Here is a 5716-nt window from a genome sequence, read left to right as displayed (position 1 = left end):
AGCTGTAGGGCGAAGCAAGGCATTCAGCTAAGAGCAGCAGCAACTAGAGCATCCCGTCTGAAGGCCGAGGGCAGGAAAGCAAGGCAAGTCTGAAGGCAGAAGCTTTAAGAGATAGGGGAGGAACGGTATTAGCTGTTGCTGTAATTAGTGCCTTAGCTGGTGTTCCCCTTTTGGAGGAAGCGAGAAAGCTTCAAAAGGCTAGTCCGAAAGAGCTAACGGCGGCCAGGCTTGGCAGCTAGTCTGAAGCAAGGCGAGGAAAGCAAGTCTGCTAGTCCGAAAGGGCTAGCTAAGACAAGGCTGCTAGGCTGAAGGCAAGGAAGGCTAGGCCGGCAACTGCTGGCTGTCGACGAGGAGGAGTCAACTAGCGATGCCAGCTTCTGAAAGATTCAGATTTTCATATCTATTTCAAAACAAGGCAAGTTCAAAAAGTTCTGGAGTTCCATTGCATTAATGAATCCGGCTGGAAAGACCTACACCTACTACCTACAGAAGGGAATGAATCTCCCTTTTTATATGTGGTCTCGCTATTCTTTGTTTGCATTCAAAGGTCTTGTGCCTGCGCTAGCATCTAGCGCACAAGCCGCCGGGCACTCTTAGACCAGCAGAGGCCGCGTAAAGGCGCTTTATAGCCGCGACTTTGGGCGTGAGCATTAGCTAGGCTTGCTTCGCGTACCACTTGCTATACTCGCACGCCTGTGCGCACAGAAATGAGCTTGTTTGGCTCTTGCCCCTTTACTACAGAGGCGCCGTAGGCTCTCTTACTACAAGGGGCGGAGCACCTTTACTACAGAGGGGCACTTTTTGACAAGCTTCAAAAAATCAGAGAGAATGAGAAAGAATGAAATGCAAATTCATGTTATCATTCATGCTTGAATTCAATTCTAATTCATTTAGAAATTCTAATTCATAAATAAAACATCATGTAATTCATTTCGAATGATAATTCAATTTAGAAATTCTAATTCATTTTAGAAATTGAAGAAAGAATGAAATGCAAATTCATGTCTCTCTTTTTTTCTTTTTTTTCTTTGATTTTTTCTTTCGAATCCTAACTCTTTTTTACTGACGAGCCATAGCAATTGCACCTATCAAAGCAACTAAAAGAATTATAGAAACAAGTTCAAATGGAAGATCAAAATCCGTTGATAAATGAATCCCAATTTGTTGAACGTTACTTATCAGGTCCTGTTCTATAATCTGGCTTGATCTTGTAGTCCAAATAATCCCGTACCATGACGTATCTAAGATAGTAGTAATTAATGAAAACAAAATACTTGTACAAACCAGTGAAGTAACCCCATCCCCAACGGTCCAAAGAGAGAAAGAATTGGAATATTCTGAACCTTTCATGAACATCACGGCAAATATGATTAAGACATTTACGGCCCCCACGTAAATGAGGAGCTGTGCAGCAGCTACAAAATAGGAGTTAGATGGAATATAGAATAAGGATATAGAAACAAGAACCAATCCCAAAGAAAAGGCAGACAAAATTGGACTCGTAAGTAATACCACTCCGAGACTTCCTAATATAAGTCCTGATCCCAGAAATACTAAAAGAATATCATGTATTGGTCCAGGTAAATCCATTATGCGTCAAATAAGAGATAAATAAAGTAGAAATCTTTCATGACCTTACTGACCGGGCCAGGAAAAGGGGGTTACCCTATTTTTTTCTTGTCTATGATGATACGTTCTTAATTGAATGAAATCTTAATGGGATGTGGATTGACGTAGATACTGTTATTGGACCAATCCCACTTCTGTATCTGAAAGTGAAAGTGTAGTTCGGAATTGTATATTTCGAAATCACCACAGATATATTCATTCCATTTTCAATTCAAATCAAGCCATGATTCCCACAAATCAGTAGTTATATTTATGATTTGTGGTTACTGCCGAACCAAAATGAAAGAAAGAATGAAATGACAATGAATGATCAAAACAGAATCTTAGTAATTTGGTCTGTAATCATTATCATTATTGAAAAAAGAAAAGGGGTTTATCCGCGGCTATTTTGATTTATTTGAGTGGAATTCATATTCATAATTGTTTGTTTGAATTGTGTAATCCCCCATTATTGACACTGGTAGACGACCCAAAGCAATTTGATTATAATTCAATTCGTGACGATCATAAGTAGAAAGTTCATATTCCTCAGTCATTGATAAACAATTTGTTGGACAATACTCGACGCAGTTGCCACAAAATATACAGATTACGAAATCAATACTATAATTAAGCAGCCGTTTCTTTCTAATATCTGTTTCCAATCTCCAATCAACAACAGGTAAATCTATGGGACATACACGAACACATACTTCGCAAGCAATACATTTCTCAAATTCAAAGTGGATTCGACCGCGGAAACGCTCTGATGTGATCAATTTCTCATAAGGATATTGAATAGTTACAGGTAAACGATTCGCGTGGGATAAAGTAATCATGAAACTTTGACCAATGTACCTTGCAGCTCGTACTGTTTGTTGACCATAATTCATGAACCCAGTCACCATAGGGAACATATCGTGGATATCCATGAATAATTTGATGTTTCTTTCTCTTGCTTGAGAGAGGTTATGAACCTAGAATTTCATATTCTGTTACAGCGAAAGGAGTTGGAAAGAAGTTGTCAATAATAGATTACCTAGAGAAACAGGTAAAAGAAATTTCCATCCAAGATTTAATAGTTGGTCCATTCTCATCCTAGGTAAAGTCCACCTTGTTGTGATAGGAATGAACAGGAACAAATAAGCTTTAGCTAACGTAATGAAGATACTAATTGTCGTTCCAAAGACCCCACCAGGTTTCTTTATTCCGAAAAGCTTCGGAATGAATATGTACGGAATAGAGGAATTCCACCCCCCCAAGTACAGAACTGTTACAAATAATGAAGAAACTAGTAGATTTAGGTAAGACGCAATGTAAAATAAACCAAATTGGATACCCGAATATTCGGTTTGATAACCTGCTACTAATTCCTCTTCCGCTTCTGGTAAATCAAAGGGTAATCTCTCACATTCTGCTAGGGAAGAAACTATAAAAACTAGAAACCCTATGGGTTGGCGCCAAAGATTCCACCCCAAAAAACCATATTTAGACTGTGCCTCAACTATATCAATCGTACTTGAACTGTTAGATAATTATAGTCGATGATAACATCACTGTTCCTATCGCTATTCCAGAACCGTACATGAGACCTCCGCTTCATACGGCTCCTCGATGGCCACAAATCAATTTAAGGACTGACTCGGTATTACCCCGGCTTGCTTTTTTTGTGGAGTAGCTAGAGTAAAGATGCATCGGGGAGTCCCTAATTAAACCAATGGAATTCTGTCTGCTATAATAACAAATAAAAGTGCTTCGGAATTGATCTCACCACTATAAACATCAAAATGAAATCAAAATGAACAGATCAGATTAAAATACAACGTATTCCCGGATCCATATGGATAGGTGTAGAAATGGATAAACCCCCAAAACATGATTACATCATTTTTGTCTTTAATTTCGTTCAATATGTTAAGCCAATATGTTTTCTTTATTCATTATCATTCCTAAATTCATTATATTTAGAAATTCTAAAAACAGACTTCTTTCTTTCTAAGATCAGATGTCTTCTTTCTTTCATTCTCATTGAAGAAATTCATTCGTCTTTATTCAATTCATTTCATTCATTGTCATTTCATTCTTTGTCTTCTTTCTTTATCTTTCTCTTTCTTTCATTCTCATTGAAGAAATGAATTGCATTTCATGAATTGTAACATGAATTTGCAAGTGAAAATAGTCTTCTTTCTTTCATTCGTCTTTATTCAATTCATTCTCATTTCATTCATTTGCAAGGATGTCTTCTTTCTTGAATTAGAATTGAATGAATTTGCATTTCATTCTTTCTTTCATTCTCATTTCTTCAATTCATTATCATTCTAAATTCATTAGATTTCGAAATTTCCTGCTCTTCTAGTAACGCAAGGGCTTAGACCTACCAGTGCCCGGCTTCTCCCTCTTTAGTTGGAAGGACTGCCTACCTTGGACGGTGAACGTTATGCACTTCGTTCCTCTCAAAGTCTAAAGAGATACCTGTGGCACCAAAGGATTCTTAGTCGCTCTACCGGATAGTTCTTCTCTCCCTTACAGGCATGTAGCAGGCCCTTTCAAGACTTCGGAATGGTTAACCCCCCGCCTTCATCAAGTGCTAGCATCAAAGGAAAGAGAGCTCTACCTTTCGAAAGGGGATTTGAATTGGCAAGGGGATTGGTTAAAAGTTCTCATAGCATGTCTTTCTCTCTCATAGCCGGGAGCGGAAGCCACTTGAGTTCAATTACAGCGAAAGGCCCGTCTTTCATTTTCTGGCTTATATAGCGTATATTAACAGCTCAAGCCCTTGCCTACCTGAACTAGCTGCCGACTTCTTTCAAAAGCACCAACTCACTGACGCGTCTGAAATCCTAGAAAGCTTGAAGCAAAGTTCACTATGCTCTGACCCATCGATCGTGAGATTGGCTTGGTATTGGGAATGGGTAATCTTTTTCTTTCTCTCTTAGAATGGTAAGTCATCAATCCTCCACCTTACGGTAGAGTGTCTCCCCTACCTCTCCCTTTGGTCGAGCAACTACATTCCTCAACTTAACAGTTGAGCTACGTCCTTCCTCTCCAACTCAGTCTTCGCTACCTAGGACTGACGGGCTTGCTACCACATTCCGTAACCCCAATGGTCCCCTCTCCCTATCGGTCGAGCATATTGAATAACCTCTCGCTTCCTAAACGCCCTTCAGACCCGTTACTTGTAAATAGAGCTACCGTTAGTACCTTTCAGTCCTCTCCCCAACGGCCTTCGCTGCCTCATTCCCTCTTTCAAAAAGTATGTAACGCGTTCCCTTACTAAGACAAGTAAGCAAGCTACGCCTCTCTCCCTTACGGTCGAGCTCTACGCCCCAGACTCTTTAGAATCAATCTGTCTACAACTACACTCATTGTCACTATTATATTAGTAAAAGCTCCTCTCGTGAGTTGTAGAGTTACCGCTTCGCCCCTCTAGCTACAAGTATTCCAACGCTATGCCTCTTCGCTGGAGCAACTGCATTCCTACGCTACGGTAGAGCAAGCCTAGCGCACAAGCCCCAAGGCCATAGGGGGCATCACACACGCCCAAAGTAGCAAGAGGGGCACTGCACTGCTGCCGCCGGGCACTTGCAGTTTACTCTGGAATTGATTCGTGAGATTTGCGATCGCTCTTTCCTCCCGCCTCGCAGGTCCTCCAAATCTCCTTGAGTATTCAAAGAAAAATGGTTTGATCATTCAATGGATCAAGCAAGGTGTTGATTTCTCTTTCCAAATCTTTGTGTTGTGTTCTTCGAAAGAACCTGAGTTAGCCGAGTCGCTCGAGCAGGAGTTTATGAAAAGCTGAGAAACGGAAGACCTAGGTCGCAAGGCAAGGGAGGACGGAACCCCACTTCGACTCACCAAGGAGAAGGTAAGTACTGTTACAAAGTTTCTTCTGAAGTGATATAGATCAATGCTTGGCCCCATACGACTATAAGGGGGCGTCGGCCCCCGGGAAAACCAGATGCGACCATGAATCGAACCAGGTCGAAACATTCAGCTGTCGACGGACAAACTTTGCCGGAACGTCGACCGCAAACGAAGGATGGCCAGGCCCCGGTTCCCAGGGTGAGGGTATTCCCTATTATGAGCCTACTCAGATCAGAACTCAACT

Source organism: Aristolochia californica, unplaced genomic scaffold (genome assembly GCF_029961685.1).
Source record: "Aristolochia californica isolate CCGP_79_NKW_82.1479 unplaced genomic scaffold, dmAriCali1.0.hap1 SCAF_43, whole genome shotgun sequence".
Taxonomy (NCBI): Eukaryota; Viridiplantae; Streptophyta; class Magnoliopsida; order Piperales; family Aristolochiaceae; genus Aristolochia; species Aristolochia californica.
The sequence above is the reverse complement of the archived record's forward strand: the minus strand, read 5'-3'. Positions refer to the sequence as shown.